Genomic DNA, 19756 nt, shown 5'->3' with positions numbered 1-19756 from the left:
AATTTGTCTTTGAAAAAATTTTTACAAAACTGATAAAAGATATAATTGTGTCCTAAAAAAAAATCCGTCTCCATGGAGTAGACAAATACCAGGGTATCCTAGATTCCTTTGACTCATTATGAAGTGATTCTGCCAATAAGTTATCTCCATGCGTATGTCTGATAGCTTTGAGGCTTGAGTTTTTTCTAGTTTGCTTACTCACTCTATGTGAGGAATTCCTCTCTGTTGTTAGGATAGAACACCATAGCCAAAAGCAACTTACGGAAGACAGTGTGTGTTGGTCTTACACTTCCAGAGGGAGAGTTCAGAATGACAGAGGGGTCATTGTAGCAGGTGACTATGGTAAGAAGCTGAGAGGTCACATCTTCAGCTGCGAACACAGAGCAGAGAGTGGAACTGGATGTAGTCAAGACTGTAAACTCTCAAGCCTGCCCTCCAGTGATGTACTTACTTCCTCTGGCAGGGCTTCACCTCTCCAAACAACACTACTAACAGGAAATCAAGTACTCAAATCCATGAGCCTATGGGCAACAGTCCTCAGTCAAGCCTCCACAATTACCTTACAAGAAAAAATATTAAATATAAATACCTCTAAAGTTTCAAGATATATTAATTGAATATGAAAATGGACACAAATTAACAATTTATGGGTTTGTGTTCAGGATTCCAGAAAGGAGGGATAAAATAACAGAAAGCCCAGTGTGCTAGATAGAGATCCATAGACCCAGTTCCTTGGCCAAAAAGTCCATGGCTTCTGAGATGAAGGGAAATAAAGAACCTCCCCACCATACATGTCACCAGATGGTTAAACAAGAAACTAGAAGATGCCACATTCAGCTAGTGCTCTTTGCTTTAAGCTTGCTACCACATGGCTCCTAGGACTCTGCAGTTCATCCATTGAATAGAAAACCACACTTACGATGTAGAAAATGGTGCTGCCAAAGGGACAGTGGACCCAGCCCTTCTCTGCTGATGGACTTTATTATCCTCTCTTCATCCCACGCATCAGATTCATTGGAAGAATTAGAGACTTAGAGGAGAAGTGTGTTCATGCTCTCCTTTCCTTCAACAAAGACCGATGCATTCTCTTGTATCATCTCTCATGCTCAAAAATTTATGTTCAGACATGGGGGTGCTAGGTAAAGAAGTACAAGTCACTGATTTCAATGATAGACCACACCTGTTAACATGACCTTCACCCAATCACCTGGGGTACAGACCATTAACTTGACACCACAATTTATGCACATTTTGGCGTGTGTGATTTAGCCATCCTAAATCACAAATATTTTGCAAGTAGTACTTGTGGATTCAATGGACTTGATCTCCCAAGCTTCCATAAAGACAAGATGGATAGTTTGGTTTGTTATGGTTGTTATAAATAAAGGGCTTGGCTGGGTCTAGGCAGGTGGGCAGGACCTGTGCTGCCTCACCTACTTCATTGAGTCAATCACAGGCTGGAAGCAAGGTAGGCATAGGTCTGGATAAGAACTGTGATTTCGCCATCATTTCTACTTCAGCAGCCAGCTCCAAAACTTTTATTCATAAGTAGAGAAGGCATTTCATTCATCATATGAAATATCAGTCTTTAACTCGAAACAAATTAGACATTTCCCTGAGAGCTGCAGAATAGTGCCCCCGGGGGACCCAACTTCTGAGATCTATCGTGAAGCTTCATATTCTGTCTTTTCATAGGTTATCATCTTCAAAACACACCTGAGAGTTGGGGAGATGTCTTACTGAGTAAGAGCATTTGCCTTGCACCTGAGTTTGGATCCCCAAAACTGATGTAAAAAGCCAGACCTAGTCACACATACCTGCACCCCAGCACCCTGCAGGATGGAGACAAAAAGGGTCATATGGGTTTTCTGGCCACCAATATAGTTCCAAGCTTAGTGAGTTCCTGTCTCAAAGGAATACGGTTGAGAGTAACACAGCTGGACACACAACCTCCTCCTCCACCTAACTTATGTATGCAAAATACACACAATTGTGCTTTCACCACACACACACACACACACACACACACACACACACACACACAAACACACACACACAAACACACACACACATACAAATAAAAGTAAATAAAATAAAATAAATCACTTCTCATGGCTCATTGCAAACAAGGAACTGCCTGACCAAAAGCAACACAATCTTGTTTTTGCACATATAACTGCAATTAGTCTCTATGTTATTATTAAATTTTTAATAATATTATTAGTCTTGTTATGACTTGAAATTCTCAGACATAGCTTTCTGGTAAATATAATTCTGGGTTCATTATATCTTATGTGAACAGACTCTTCAAACACTAAAATAAAGTTATATCAAGTAGTGGCTAACTTTATTCTTGACAGTGATGTGAATAATCAAAATTTCATTTCACCCTACATCTTAATCCATGTAAGTAAATTAAAGCAACATTTTACTGGCAATTAGTGAACCAGTTCTACATATCACTAGGTTTGTTTTCATGCCTTTCTACATTTTCTTACCTTTCTACAGGTCAATCAAGTTTGATGTTAAAATTGCAACAATTTTATGGAAGTACAGGTATTTGATAGTATGGAATATTCATAACTATTCAAAGGTTCCAATTGGCACCGTGGTTCAAGTCTATAGATCAAAAGCACTCACATAGCAAGCCCAGTGAGATGTTGTCAGGTGACAAACAGTAAGGGACTTCAGTTCACTATTTACAGCAAGAAAAATAATTATTGGACAATTGAAGGTTTTCCTGACATGTCCACAGTCCCCACAGTAACCCTGGGAAGCAAGGTCCTTGAATATCCACACTTCCTCCAAGTCCTTCCATTACCCTCAGGGAAAGCAGTAAGAGTGAGACACAGCCCTGCATTGAAAAATGGTTTGATTCCCATCCGTTACCCTTTCTTTTTCTTCTTGATAAAGCTAACCATCAACATCGCCTCATCGCCAACTGAAAGACCTTTCAAAAACCCCCATCACTCACAACAGAAGTTGCTGCTTCTGTCCCTCAGGATGCCGCTTGGCAACCATGACTAACACTTGAACTGAATTGGTCACGGGCTTCACATTTTCCCAAATTGACTTTGTCTTCTGGCATCACATAGACACAACCTTAATCTAAATGTTATTGGCAACTAAACATACAATTACTGAGTTAGCTGTACAGGAAATCAAAATCTTGACATTTTGATGGAAACTCATCATATGCTTTGAAAAGAGAAATAACTAACATTTAGCAAGTACGTAGTAAATGGGTGGTGGTAATATATTCACTTTTAAAAGAAGCTGAGACACGGAGAAAGCAAGTAACTTCTAATAACTACAGAAAGCAAGTAACTTCTAATAACTACAGAAGCAATTTCGGTCTGAAGTTGGCACCCTTGACCCCTGAGCTAATATTATGAAATGGTTTTGTGCCCATTTTTAACCATATTTCATATGATTACAAATATTATCAGTCTAGACAATGGAAAGAGTGAGGCCATGGTTTGTGACATCACACAGACTTGGGTCTTCCTCCTTGGCCTGCCACTGACTACCTCATATCCTTACACAAATTTTCTTGTTAAGCAAATCACTTTGCCTCGGTTTGATCTAATAACTAACTCACACTATTTGTGTAAGAATTAACTTAGTAATAAGCACAACGTGCTCAGCCAGTGTAACCGTGTCTTATACGTGGCACTGTAATTGCACACTCTCTAATGCAAGCCTTACCCTCCATCATAGGGAAGCATCTGGAATGTTTACAATGAGAAATCCATAAAGAGGAAAGCACACTCCTTAGTTTCCAAGAAGCATCCAAGCCAAGATTTAGCCGTGGATGGAAGGTTTTGTTGATCTCTAGTGAGCAGTACTTTCTTCTACTTTTTATTATTGGGGTACAGGAAATGCCCTATTGGCATGTTTTTAAACTCCTTTTTTGTTGCCAAAAGGCAGAAATTCAAACAACACACTGCTTGTAATCCATGCCTCAAGAGATCTGTGAACAAAATGAAGAAACAAAGAGCTGCTGAGGGCTGTACTGGACCAGCTCAATACAAAGCGACTTTGGGGGAAATGGAAGAAAAAAATCAGGGAGTCATTTCTTCCATAAGAATAGCCAATGTGTATGATTCCAGTGAAAGTCCTAAGATGCACACCGCAGAGAGAGAACCTTAAAAAAAAAAAGAAAGAAAAGAAAAAACAGCAAATTGCTTAAAGGGAGAAAAAAATCAACTCCTGGAGGTCAAAGATGCTTTTGTTCAGTTTTGTGCCCGCAGAGCAGAGATGGAGGCTGAGAAGGAACATGTAGTACAAAGTCCAGTGTCACAGGCAAGGAGTTTGAGTCACATTTGCTAGATGATCAACAGAAGGCCATCAGAAGAATTTTCTATACAACAACCAAAACTTCTGTTCAAGAAAGACAACTATTTGCTTTTATTCACTCTACTGTAGCAACCAGCCACACTCAAAAGACAGGAGCTTCACTTAAACATTTTTAATCTCTGCCTCAGTCTCTTTAGTGCTGGGACTACAAGCAGGACTCACCATGCCTGATTTAGATCAATATATTTCAAAAGCCTAACATGTAATAAAGAAGTAATACTATTGTGGCTTTTGGAATTAATAAACTTAGAACTTTGGAGTTGAAAATGTCTTTTAAACTCCAGAAGCCAAAAGAAATTATGTTCCCTAAAAATGTCAGATTTTGTTCCTTCGTTAACCATCCTAAAGTTGGTGGTTTGGGGGCGTTAATGTTATGTCAACTTGGCTAGAACCCAGATATTTAAATCAGACACCAGTTTTAAGATCCAGTGAAGGTAATAAGGAAGGAGACTAATATTTAAATCAGTGAAGGTATTAAGGGAGGAGTCTAATATTTAAATCAGTGAAGGTATTAAGGGAGGAGTCTAATATTTAAATCAGTTGGTGTCTATCAAGCGGATGACTCTCCAAAATATTCACTAGCCTCAGGCAGACAGTTGAAGACCCTTAAGGGCAAAGAACATTGAGATTCCCTAAGGAAAAGGCAGCTCTTCCCCCAAGGTTGGCTGGCTATAGCCTTCACATGTGCCAGCAGCTCTTTCCTGGGTCCAGTTAGCAGCCAGCTCCTCAGGTTTCAAATTGGTCAACCACGACAGTCTTGTGAGCCAATCCCTTAAGAACACTCCATCCTCTGTCTCCCATTCATACATTTAGTCTTCCATAATACCCCATATATTTTCTATGGGCTCTCTTTTCCCCTCGAGGGAACCCTGACGCATACAGTGCCTCATACAACAAATTTTATTTAGCTCAAAATTTTGTAGGTTGGCCATTAGAGCTGACTTCATCAGGGTAGTTCTGTCTGGGCCAGGCTTAGTTGATCTGGGATATCTGTCTAGTGCGTTTGCAGTTAACTGCTATCTTCTCATTGGAAAATTTCAAGATTTGCAGGCGTATAAAAGAATTTCTAGTTTCTCACTAAATACAGTTGTTTTCACAAGTGTGTGTGTGTGTGTGTGTGTGTGTGTATGTGTGTGTGTGTGTGTGTATGCATGTGTGTGTGTGTACTAAAATATTTTTGGCTTAATAACTTTTTTAGTTAAATTAATAGTATTTTTAATTTTCCTTTATTTGTTGGCACTGTTTTCTGGTTTGTTGGTTTTTTGAAAGAGGACCTCACTCTGTAATCCAGTCTAGCCTGGAACTCACTATGTAACTCAGGCAAGCCTCAAACTGTAGAAAATCCTCTGCCTCAGCCTTCCAAATTCAGGCCTTATAGGCATAAGACACAATACTTGACTTTATTTCTTTTAATTTCCAAGTTTACTTATTAATACAGTAAATACAGGTCAATATAACCAGCACAAACAAGTGCCCTTAAGACTATTATTTTTAACTGCAAAAACCAAAACATGTGTGAATTCCTGCTTAAAAAAAAAATCAATATGTAGAAACAGATAGTTACTATTGTGGCATTGACCTTTAGGACATTCATCTAACTACAGGAACAGACCTGCTTTTGGTTGTCAGTTAAAGTCACTGTGTCTTTTTAAATCGTCAACTACATCTGCTATTTGCCTTAAAAAATGAGCCTTAATGTGTTGTCACAAGTCAGGACGCAGAAAGCCTTGAGTGCTTAGCTAGTGTTCTGACTTTCCTCTGGAAGAAAAAAGGGTCAAAAATTGTAAGTGGAAAATTACGGTTGCTTTAGAAAGAGTCTGAGTAGGGCTCCATCTATGATGGAAAGAAGCAAGCAGGCTGAAGCCAGATCCACTGCTCCTTTTAGCAGCAATTAGACAGAAAAGGTCAAGGCCTTCTTGGCTAAAGCAGCGTGCAGAAAGAAAGCAAGGCATGTGATCCTCATGACTGAGTGACTGCAGGAATATGCAAAATGAGTGTCATGGCCTCCCTCCAGACTAGAGCCTGACGCTTTCCTCAACCAGGTTCCTGAATTACAATATTGATGACACGCTATCATAGAAAATGGCCTGCTTGATTGCTGATCCTGCTATTATTCCTAGCATATTTACAATTTTTTAATACAAGGAAAAAAGAATTACCGAAGAATTTCATATGGCTACTAAAGAGTCCCGAAAAAATTGGTTACTCTGTTTTCTTTCCTGTTCTCATTGCAGAACTCTGAAAGTGTTGAATTCTGGGTTAAACAGACAGAGGACAGAAACAGAATGATGTTGCTCTCCCAACAAAGAAGATAAAATATTCTCCTAAAAACACCCTTCAGGTATGCCCTTCTAAAACCAGTTCTCAACCTGTGGGTCATGACACCTTTGGCGAACCTCTATCTCCAAAAATATTTAAAATATTTACATTACAATTCATGACAGTAGCAAAATTACAATCATGAAGTAGCACCAAAAGTAATTTATGGTCGGGGCTCACCACAACATGAGGAGCTGTATTAAAGGGTCGCATTAGGAAGGTGGAGAACCACCAGTCTAAAACAGATGCACTCATGTTGGAGACCTTGGCTCATTAGGTGCTTGTTTCTAAAATTCATTGCTGTGGAAGAAAACCAAATAGATGATGGTAGAAAGAGTGAAGAGACACATCAGTATTTGGCAGCCTTTCCGTGTTCAAATCCCATGAAGATGATGGAATAAGAATGGAAAGTTACCAGAAGATGTTGGTACCCGCATCATACTTTTATTAGTCTTTTCACTTAAGAAATTAGCTGGCAAATTGACACACCCAGGAGTAGAGCAAAGAGGATTAGTATTGGATCAGGGGCTCTTCGAAATCTTCATCCTGGTTGTAATCATTCAAGAGTGAACTTGATCCATTTCTACAAAAATGCCAGAGGTTCCACCATCACCATTTGTCACATGAAGCTCTCATCTCCCTGATGATCTCTTCTATCTCTGATTTCCTGGGGTCACTGAAAATCTTACTTTGTTTTGTATAACAGTGGCTGTCCTGTTGCTCTAGGAGGAAATAGTTGTCTGTTCATATTTTGTTTATCAGCCAGCAGTTTTGTGTTCTAATTTCCAAATCAGAGGTAAACAAATCACTCTGTATGAAATGAGAGAAAAACACAGAAAGAAAGAAATCAAGTTAAGGAAGGTTCTACCTCACCTGTCAATTAACTCTTTAGAAACTGTGTCACACAAACCTAAAAGTCAACAAAATGAAGCGCTTTTCTTTTAAAAGGAGTTCTCTAAAACCTAAACATGGGGCCACAGCGCTACCTGCAGCATATATCAAGAGCTCAGTTATCCTTGGGTTCCTTGGCTCCTGCACAGAATAGAAAATAGACAGCTGGAAGAGATGTTAGAAATAAGCACTAGCAAATAGAAAAATGACTATAAACATGACCTTGAGAGAGCTGTAAAAACAAGGCGGCCCTTTTCTCCACATCCAGACATCGTTTTCCTCCACACTGTCTTCAGAAGCAAGGCCATCTACTGCAGTGGGAGATCTACAGAGAAAAAGGTGGGAGATGTCTGAGAGAATGAGTCCATCTCTCTTTACGTGAGTCTTTATGCATTCCTTAGCAAGAGAGAAAAATGGCATATCAGAGAAGTCAGCTCCATTATACTGGTCACTGGGTTCCAGAAGCAAGAACCAGGCTACTGGGTTACTTTCCTTCCACATCTGTTCAAACAGCTGCGCTTCTTGCCAACGTCTTTGTTTCTGAGGCAAGTAATGAGGGTAAGTATATTCCTTTTGTCCTCCCGGGAGGTCCACCTGGGCAGATCTCAGCAGCTTTCCATCGGCTGCCTCTGTGAAGGTGGTGAAAAGCATGCTAGCATCTTTTTTTTTAATTTTTTTCATGTGCTTTAAGAATTTTTAATATGATAAAACTACAATGCATGAAATTCTCAAAGACTTAATACAGACATTGATCAACATTTTCAAAAGATGCTAATGATTCCTTTTCAGATAATTTTACCTTCCTCCCTCCATTCCCTTCTGTATTGACCTCTCTCTTTCCTAATTAAACCTTTCCCCTGTTTTCCCCATTTCCCCCTTCAGATTGCTTGTACCCTTCTGTTATGTCTGTATAAGCTACTTGTGTGTGGATGACTTCAGTGGGTATCCAGTTGGGCCCTATGTGTTCTCAATCATCAGTAGACCCAGTTCCTAACTCCAAATCTTTAGATGTGTGTATATAGCCTGGAGTAACAACGATAACCAGGGAGGTAAAAAGAGAGCAGGGTGAGTGAAAGAGCCGTGGAGAAGGGAATAGAAGGCTAGCATCTTTCAGCCACACCCATAAGTTTGAATATGAATAAACTAGGAAACTCAAGTCGGGTAATCATATAATGTGTACACAAATATTTCTCTTTTGTCATTGATTTCTGTGAGATCTGCAGATAAAGAAATGAGAGTTGGGGACCGTTGGGGGTTTAATTTTTGCCCCTCACCCTGGGTACATACTTTGACATCCCAACCCTCGGTTTCTGGAAATGAAGTTTTAAAAAGATGCTCAAGTTCAAACAAGGCCATTAGGATGGGATGTAATACCGAATAACTCTGTCTTTGTGAGAAGAAAGATGCAGACACAGAGCTACACACACGGGGAGCGCAATGTGAAGACAGACGATTTAAAAGAGCTATCTAAAAGCCAATCAGACCAGATATTTCCAGGAAACTAACCAGAAGCTAGGAAAGGGCAGGGAATTATTTCTCTAAGTTTCAGAAGAAACAGGACCAAACATGCACATGGTGTGGTGCACATATATACATTCAGGCAAACACACACACACATAAAATAAGCTTAAAACTGTGAGCCTTTCCCATATTCTATGTTCTCCTCCTCATGTATTTCCTCTTTCAGTATGGCCCCATAAGAGTGCTCACAAAAATATTCACAAGAATTATTTTATAAATATTAAATTATATTTGACGTCCTTCATTTAAAGGGGTAGAAACGTTGTGTGGTAGAAACATTTTTTTTATATTTTTTTGTTCTCTTTATTTCTGAATCCAGTAGTCAGTATGCTTTATAATGCTTTCCATCCCAAATAGTTAAAATTTTTAAATGTTAATGGTGTTTAAAGGTAACTTTCATTTACCTGAAAAAAAAAAAGCATTTATATGAAATACCCATGTCACCACTATTATTGGGTAAATGAAACATTGTACACATTATATGATGAGAGGCTTTTATTTGGATTTGGGCAGTTTGAATAGTACAATATAACACTCTACTTTTCACACTATTCAGGCTGGTCTACCCAGGAAAAAAAATGGCAGAATTTTGAAAACTTTATCTTATATCCTATACCCTATTAATTGCACCAAAAGCATCAACATACTTATATACAATACATGAAATTTTATGAATATTTTAATAAAATACATAAAGATTTCAAAATTTAGTACAAGAAAAATAACAGGGGGAATTGTATATCTGGCTTAGGCTTTCAAGTGAGAGTATGCACACATGAAGACATCCATTTGGAAAATTATAGAAGCAGGAGTTGTGTTACAGATCCCTCAGAAACCATTAGGATAGGCCCAGAAAATTTTGACTTCATGCTGAATTATGACTTTTCACATCAATATTCTATTAATAAGAGTTCTTAACTTAGAGGTAACAAAACTTAATTCTAACACTTACCTCAATGGAAAGCATCTCTACCCATTGATCTTTTAGTTGTTATCATGAAAGCTAACTTCATAACTTCCATCTTGACCCTAGCATGGTTCTCACCACATGCATATTCCTGTGGGAATGTTCTCAAAATACAGAGTCCAAATATATGGTTAGAATTAAGCCAGAATTTAATCCTATAAATTGTACTAAATTCTAGTGCATATTATTGGTTTGTTATGGTTGTTATATTCAGATTCTATCCATCTGGTTTGTTTATTTCACTAGTCTGTGTGTGATTGGAATATTATTCTAAAAGGAAGCACTTAAATTAAATAAATACTAGACTCACAATAAATAATCCAAACAAATTATAACATAAGTTTGTATTTGGTTCTGTCTTCTGAAACTTTATTAATAACACTTTGCTACAAGGAACTAGTTATAACTCCCATTTCTGCATGTGTGATTATCAGAGTAAGCAAAAGAAGTATAAGGGGAATATTGGGTGTGTTTTTAAATATTATAAAAAATATGTTGATGAGATGGTTTTTTAAAAATGGCAGAAAAAGCAAACAATAACAAGAATTTTAAATCTAAGTTAAACCAGAAAGCTGCATCAGAAAACACTGAAATCAGTTTGTCACCATTGAGCATCTGCCAAACCCACTGAATTTCTATTACAATCTTTACAACACAAAGAGTACACAGGGAGAAATGAAGACCAAGGCCATTCGAGAAGACCCGTAATCCTCCAAGTGGGACACCACGAAGGTTCAGGCAAAGATTAAGCTTTTATTTTTTTTTTCAAGCACCACCTTTGGTATATTAGGATGTAACAGAAGCCAAATGAACAACAGATGTGTGATCTCTCTCCTCCCTGGGAGTCAGCATGGATGCAAATGACATAGACAAGGCCAAAGTGCTGACCAGATCTAGGGTGAAGATAATTCCAAGCCATCGCCATCAGTGTTTAGCAGTGTCATGAGCAATAGCATCGATGGCTGTATTTTCAGCTGCTAAATTTCCCTTAGATCCCACATGTGTTTTAGTATGATTCCCTAGGCTTGGAACTGAATCTTCTAAAAGTATAATTCTAATGAATATAACTTCCTCTGAGTTATTTACTTAAATTATGTAGATTTAACATCTATTATTTACAGCTAAGTACCTTGCTGATTAAAAAAAAATCTTCCTGCATGTTCAGAGATCTTCAATAATAAAATCAAAAAATTCTATTTGGGGGGGAGGCCATTCAGTGAAGCCTCAATGTAAATAAAAGATGATTACCTGAAAGAAAATGTTCTCAGGTTTAGACTTGGGTGCTCGAGGATCTATCCAGGGTCCTGACTCATTTCAATGCCATAACCTCAAATGCAGATTGCGATCACATGCTTTCTCCTATCTGCCTTACATCTTCTAAAATTCTCATCCATGTGGTTATGACTCCCAACCACCCCAGTAACCTGTCTTGAATATGCATAGATTCATCACACCCTAATTCACATCAAGAAGAAAAATGACACTCATTTTTTTCAAATCATGAAACTGAAACTCATTTTGCAGCTTGAGGGAGAAGACAGAAAACTCACATCCTAGGTGAACACAGCTAATATTGTCTGTTAGTATTAATAATGTGCCTCACTCTGTTTTCATAGAGATCTACTCATCTATTCTTAAATAAATACATATGTGAAGCATCTACTAGTGATCTTAATACTCTGTTAGGACAACCTAAACTCAAATATCAAGTTTGTCTTTTGTCTTACTTTTAATTTTTAATCCATTTCTTTGGCATGTCAAATATCTATTTTTGATATTACTGATGCTATCCATTACTTAATCATTAAGAGAAACTATTCTTTAGCACACATGATCATGTTTCATAGTCCAGGAACACAAGTCATTGACAACAGAACTCAATCTAAAAGAAATGCTTTGCATTCCAAAATTCCTTGACACTCTATAAGATATCAACCTTTGTTGTCTCCTTAAATTCTTTCATAGATTTAAATTTTCTGTCGAAATCTGCTTTGTGAAGACATCTTGGTTCAACCACAGCAAATGCGCAGAAAATCACAAGCTCTGGAGACACACAGACACCCCAAGAACATAAATTCATGGATTGTTGGCTGGAAAACCTGCACCAGAGTTTTCATCAAAGCCCTAAAGGCCATGGTAGTGACTGTCCTTGACACTAACATGCTCTCTGCTCTTTGCAAATCAAAATACATTCATCCTCCAATCATTCCTGGAGGGTCAAAGTACGACGTAACCCAAGATTTTACTGACCTGAATTGTGAGTTGTTAATTGTCAGTAATCTTTGGATAGCTCCATTCCTCTTCTACACGATTGTTTTTAAACAGTTTTCAATATCATCACAAAATAAGGGACTTATACGGCATGTGACTATGTCCAGTAGGAAGGACTTTATTTCATTTTCCTTGAGACATATCATTTCTTCTCTCTACCTAGCATAGATCCTGTGCACCAGTATGTAGCATATCATCAAGGGAGGCATTTAAATACATACTTACTCCTGCTCACCACATTTTGCCCAAACCACCTGCCCAGACCTAACCTGATTTGAATGGTCCAGAAAATACCTCTTAAAAACTCTGAGGGGGAAAATACTTAAATTACTTTGCATTCCTTACTTTGTGTGAACTTGCATTCCTTACTAAGTATGTACTCCTTAATCATGGAGTCAAAATAAATTAGGCAAAAAGCAAAAGGAACATGAGAAAAGCAGAAAACCATAAATATAAACCTGACATGGGAAGTTACGCCACGTAACTGATATTCAAGGAGGAATTATTAACCTCAGTTCCACAAAACTTTATCAGTTTTTAACTTGGAATATGTTTTAGAATAAAAGCTCAATAGCATTTTAAAAGCTTTAAGAAAATTCTGTCACTGTCTCTATTTTGTTCAGGAGATCACACAATTTAAGCATCTCACCCATTCAAAAAAAAAAAAAGAGCAGGAAATGGATCAGAGCTGTTTTCACTGAGTTGTTAGAAAGCAGCAAAAGATAAAATTAAGCAACTGAGTTATGGTGTTAATGAGCATCAATTTGCACATTGCCTCAAGATAATGAGGCCACATTGTTAGGTGTATGATGGGTAATTAATGTGACCGATTATCAAGACTTTTCAGTAGAAACTGGTTAACTGCCACAAGCTATGCTTTACAGATTGGACAATCTAAGAGTGAAATCTCTCTGGAAACTTTACACTGCTTTCTTGCTAGAAGACACAAACTAGTCTATTTAGAAATATATTTTTATTGCATGGGAAACAACATATTTTTTTTTACTAAAATAACCAAATTTCGAGCATCCGCTGGAGTGAAACAAAATGTTTCATAAACTGTCTAGCCTCATGTGGCAGGTCTGTTCTCCGCTAATTTGATCCATGCACACACAACTCCAGACTCTTTCCAAGCATTGCCTCCTAATTCTACAAAATCCAAACCTAAATCCATAAGAAAATTCAGAACAGGCCTAGAAGGTTTTGCACTTCAGTCACTGAAGAGATGTTGCCTTGTTAATCTCAAAGGATTGACAGAGCAATTTTATCACGTTTTCTGAAGAAGAAGAAGAAAAAACTCCATACAGATTTAAGGTCGCATTCTGGATTTAATTGAAGTAACCTTTTGTACAATCTTGCTTTAATGAAGTGCAATGAAGTTAAACGCCATGGGGGCCATTAATCTGAAACACTCCATTTAAAAACTACAAGGGGAGATTTTAATAAACAGTGTGAACTGAGGCCCAGGTGGAAGGTAATTGAGAGGGAGCTGGTGTCTGGGCCAGATTGTTATTAAACTCTTATCACAGGTAAAGCTGAAACCCCGATGGCAAGCCACCCTGTGATTTACGATGCCCTTCTCATCCTAACTTTAAAGGGAAAGTTACATTTAATAATGAAAAAATCCCGTGACTAAGCTATAAAATAACTGAGCAATTACTTAGAATAATTTATACAGTGCAATACACTGACCTTGCTTTAAGCATAAAATCTACAAAATAACTTCAGCAATAAAATTGTGAACTACTAAAAGGACCAAAGGCTTTAACTATTTTTATTGGTTGGTGCCTGGGGGGACCATAAATAAATATTGTACTCTAATCACAGGACTTAAGAAAATTCATATTTTTTTATCTTAAAACAGCTTTATAGAGAAAAGCTTGCTCAGTCTGGCCAGCTGTAAATCAGGAAGTCTAATGTCCTTGATTTTAAAGGATTACATGTAATTTTGACAATATTTTCTCTTCGTGTGTGAAGTCTGTTTCAGTTTCTCTTTAAACTCCCAAACCTGTATCTGTAGAGGAAAACTGGCATTAATTTCTGTCTTGACTGTTTAAATATTTACTCTTTTGAAATTTAAGACAAAGATGGCAACCGGGCCCTGAGGCAAGAGTAACGGCTGAGGTGATCTTCCAAGTGTGTTGAGGCAAGGGCAATTTTATTTCTAAGTAAGTAGTGTTCCACCACCCAGCACTCCACAATCAATGTATCTACTTTCCACGGTCGCTTTCAACAACAAACTCAGCTTTTCCTCCAAACGGGCATCGGGGCAGCATAACCAAGCGTGGCCTAGCGCTCTCGCTGTCTTCAATTCCTCAATCACCGGGCCTGAGCACACACTTTTCTCTGAATGCTTTGAATTCATGAAATGATTCCAACAGACTGTCTTACAATTGACTTCAAATTCCATGAAATCCAGTCAATTTCTGCCAGATTGGCAGAAATCAGCACATTGAAACCCCGGAGAGACAATTCTGAGGCAGCATTTTCTCTTTGGGCCACAAAACTGCTATAGTTAGAGGCTTTACCTTACTTTACCTTCAGTAGAGTGTCAGTTTAGCTCCCAAATGAGAAAGAAGTCACAAAGATGTTGTCCCTGGAGTAGCTTTATAGAAACAAAGTAAATCTCCCAGTTAAAAATAACTTCTAAGTATTGCAAATTTCTCTGTCCTTGGACAAAAGGCATAAAAACAGCTACTTCCTGGAAGCAAAAATGTTGTAAGTTATAATTCATTGGGCCCTTACTAGTCTCTAAATATATTTAGCAGTGTAGCCTCATATCAAGAAATACTTGCTAAACAGAAGAAATGTTATAGGAGTCCCAGGACCAGGAAACATCCCCCTGTGGACCTCTAGGAGCACGAAACTCCACTTAGATAAAGATAAGGGACAGAATGGAAGAGATAGAGTTAACAAAAGGAAATGTGGATTATAGGATAAAAATGGAAGAGAGGGCCAAGGTGCAGAATATGAGCCCCAGGACTGAGTCCTTTGTCTTATCCCTAAAAAGTAACCTGAGTTTCAGAGTAAGAACATAGTCATGAATAAAAAGCCTAATTCTTCACTAGCCCTGAGACAACCAAATGTGTAGATAAAACCTATAAACTACAGGAAGGAGTAGCCCTTCCCCTTTCAAGTCTGAGAAACTCCTGAGGAAGGAGACTAACACTTCTCCATCTGGTTTTGCTCTTCATGTGAGTCTACCAAAGCATCATAAAGAGGTTTTAGGGACTAGACAGACAAAGATGAGAGGCTGAAAGAAGCCAGAGCTAGGAAGCCATTGCTTCTGAGAACTGATATGATAGAACAAAGGAAAATGACAGTTCTGCAGCCAACTCTAAGGAAGGCTAAGAACCAATATGATCTAAACTAGGGAGACTTACAGGCTCAGCAGGGAAGTAAGATACAGGTTAAACACTCTTGGGCATATACCCAAGGAATGCTCAACCACACCATAAGAGCACTTGTTCAGCTATGTTCATATCAGCATTGTTTGTAATAGCCAGAACATGGAAACAACCCAGATGCCCTTCAACTGAAGAATAGATAAACAAAATGTGGTACATATACACAATGGAATACTACTCAGCAGAGAAAAACAATGACATCATGAGGTTTGCAGACAAATGGATGGATCTAGAAAAAATCATCCTGAGTGAGGTAACCCAGACTCAGAAAGACAAACATGGTATGTACTCACTCATAGCAGGATACTAGACATGAAACAAGGATGACTTGTCTGCTACTCACATCACCAGGGAGGCTACCTGGAAAACAGGACCCCAAGAAAGACACAGGGATCGCCCAATGACAGAGAAATGGAATGAGATCTACATGAACAGCCTGGACATGAGTGGGGGTAATGAAAGGCGAGGGTCGAGGGAAAGAGAGCTTGGGGGAGCGGGAGATCCCAGCTGGATCAACAACAGAGAGGGAGAACAAGGAATAGGAGACCATGGTAAATGAAGACCACATGAGAATAGGAAGAAGCAAAGTGCTAGAGAGGCCCACAGAAATCCACAAAGATACCCACACAACAGACTGCCAGCAATGGTCGAGAGACAGCCCGAACTGACCTACTCTGGTGATGGGATGGCCAAACACCCTAATTGTTGTGCTAGAAACCTCATCCAACTACTGAGGGATCTGGATGCAGAGATCCATGACTAGGCCCTGGGTGGATCTCTGGGAGTCCAATTAGCGAGAATGAGGAGGGTTTATATGAGCGAGAATTGTTGAGACCAAGGTTGGATAAAGCACAGGGACAAATAGCCAAATGAATGGAAACACATGAACTATGAACCAATGGCTGAGGGGTCCCCACTGGATCAGGCCCTCTGAATGGGTGAGACAGTTGATTGGCTTGATCTGTTTGGGAAGCATCCAGGCAGTGGGACCAGATCTTGTGCTCATTGCATGAGTTGGCTGTTTGAAACCTGGGGCCTATGCAGGATTGTTTGGCTCGGCCTGGGAGGAGGGGACTAGACCTACCTGGACTGAGTCTACCAGGTTGACCTCAGTCTGTGGGGAAGGCTTTGCCCTGGAGGAGATGGGAATGGGGGGGGGGGGTTGGGGGGAAGGTGAGGGGGACGGGAGGGGGGAGAACAAGGGAATCCGTGGCTGATATGTAGAACTGAATTGTATTGCAAAATAAATTTTTAAAAAAAAGGAAAAAAAAAGATACAGGTTAAAGGGTGCTTGAAAGCCTATTTAAACAACATAAAGGTTTCCAGAGAGCTGCTCTGGAAGGAAATGATGATTTGTTCTTGTGAGGTAACTAAACGCAATATTCAAGGAGCCTTCAACAAGGAAACGTAGGAGGCCATGATGAAAAGCACAGCAGGAAGCAAAACTCTACATCCTGAATTCTGAGGCTAGCACCACTCCCTCCCTCCTAGTTCCCAGATCATGGATCTTCACCTCTTCAGAAGACTGGAGAGCTTGTCTCTAAGTGCCCTGACTTGTCCCCACAAGAGCTGACAGTTACTGATGTCAAGGTTTTCCCAGTGCATTGGCTCAATCATATCACTCAACACTAAAGCCCATATCAGCAACCCATGGCTTCCAACAAGTTCCGTGTGCGTGTGTGTGTGTGTGTGTGTGTGTGTGTGTGTGTGTGTGTGTTAGAGAGAGAGAGAGAGAGAGAGAGAGAGAGAGAGAGAGAAAGAGAGAGAGAGAGAGAGAGTTCATGTCTTCGGGGGCACACATGTAAGAGTTCATACCCAAGTCTGATGCCTGCTGTCTTCCTTGATCTCTCTTCACCTTCTGTATTGAGCAGAGTCTCTTGTTTGAATCCAGAGCCTGCCAGTTCAGCTGCTCGAGCTAACCAGCTTGTTCTAGAGATCTCTTATCTCACCTCCTAGACACCAGGATTATTGGCAGACATTTCAAGTAAGTAAGAAATGTGAACATAAAGTCAGGGTGTGATAAAGCATAAAGGTTTCTGGAAAACAAATTTGTTCAAGATGAAGGTCCCGGATCTTCTGAAGTATAGGAATTTTGAGAACGAGCTGGACAACTCCCAGGGAGTTTGGGTTAAAACTAGTGACAAAACTACACAGTAGTAAACAGCTAGTAAGAGTTATGACTCTTGAAAAGACAAATCATGTAGGAAAAAAAAAGCAATAGTAATTTGCCATAGGCTTGGCACTGGATGGCAGTTACATAAGTCATGGTAATGGAAACAATGAACACCGATCTAACTAAAAGCATAACGTGATGGGGAGAATGCTTCGGAGGGGTGGAGAGGAAAAGAAGAGAGAAAAACTTTAACTCCCATAAATAATGCCTAATGGTGATTGCTGCTGGGGGACAGAGAGCCACTTTTCTTTGAGGGGTGGCTGCTGGCAGGTTGCCCATGTCCCAGTGGATGACCCCACAGCTATGCACATATGAGCACCATTATTGGATTCAGTAGGTTATTTTAAATCATAAAATAAGAAGACTTAAAGCTAGAAGTGAAGTATATTGGGAAGGAGAGCCAGGAGAGAGGGAGAGAGGGAACTGGGATGGATATAATTGAGATGCATTTTATACCCCTATGAAATTTTCAAAGAATAATAAAAGTATATACATAATACTTCAGATAAAATCTGAAATAAAATCATATAAACCAAGTATATTTAGAAAAATTATAATGCCTAAAATTGATTACTTAAGAATTAGCAATAGACATATGCTTGCTATTTTGAAATGCAGTATCAAATACCCACACTCCCAAAAAGATGATAAAAGTAAGAAGGATCCATTTCTAGGTAAGAGGAAGATGAAGATAGCAAAGTATTATCTTTCGTAGCATACCTTATAGAATATTTAATAGTTCAAACTCCTCATAGCTTTGTTTTGAAAAGTGAAAAGTAGAAGGGAGATAAAGGAGTGAGGAAGGAGCAGAGAAAACCAAGAAGGGAAGGAGCCTACAAGAAAATCACATTGGGTCAAGTAAAAAGGCAGGTCACAGGAAGTGCAGTTGGCTGGGCACTCCCTTGGCCGCTGGCATCCAGGGCCTGATTCACTGCTGTGTTCATTACTAATCTCACTGCTATCACAAAATCCCTAGCAAAACAAGCAAAGGAACAGAGTTTGCTTCATCTTACAGTTCTGCAGTACATGGTCCATCATGGCAGGCACAGCAGTAGGAGCCGGAAGTGGCTGATCACATTGCATCCCCTCTCAGGAAGCAGAAAACGATGAATGTGCTCTTTCTTGTTTGCTTTCTCCTTTTGATTCCGTCTGGGACACCAGCCCATAAACAGTGTTATCCACATTTGGGGTAATTCTTTTCACCTCAATTAACCCAAAGTGGATAATCCCTCATAGATATGCCCTGGGATTTATTTGTGTTGTTATTCTAAAACCCGTCTAATTGACAATCAAGATTAACCATCACAATTGCTTACCTGATACTTCCTTTTGCTGGCCTCCATCTACTAAAATCCTCTGATCAGCTGAATAGAATTACAGTGTTGGTTTTCAGCAATCTGTAGTGATCAAATCACTCCTAGACAAATTCAACCCTGGACACTCAGCCACCCAGTCCCAGTGTAAGGATTAGTCCATTTTGCATTGCTGTAACAAAATACCTATGGCTAAGTAGCTGCATCACACATAGGGTGATGATCCACAAAACAACACAAAGGGACTGATCCATAAGATCAAGTATGTGCACTAGTTTCGCTCTTTGTCAATCTGCTCTCATGAGAGCTAGAATTCCTGAGAGATAGCATTATGAGAGTCATAACCCCATGACCAAATCACCTTCTATAGGCCTATTTCTTAAAGGTCCCACCCCCCAAAAACACCACACCAGAACTCAGACTGTGAAGGACACACCATATTCAAACCACAGCAGAGTATACAGTGACTGGAATTCAGGGACATCTAATGTCTATTCAATTGTAGCTATCCTTCACCCTCCAACAAGGATACTCA

The sequence above is a fragment of the Peromyscus californicus genome, unplaced genomic scaffold (genome assembly GCF_007827085.1).
Source record: "Peromyscus californicus insignis strain IS unplaced genomic scaffold, ASM782708v3 Scaffold_23__1_contigs__length_62951481, whole genome shotgun sequence".
NCBI lineage: Eukaryota > Metazoa > Chordata > Mammalia > Rodentia > Cricetidae > Peromyscus > Peromyscus californicus.
Note: the sequence above shows the minus strand (reverse complement) of the source record.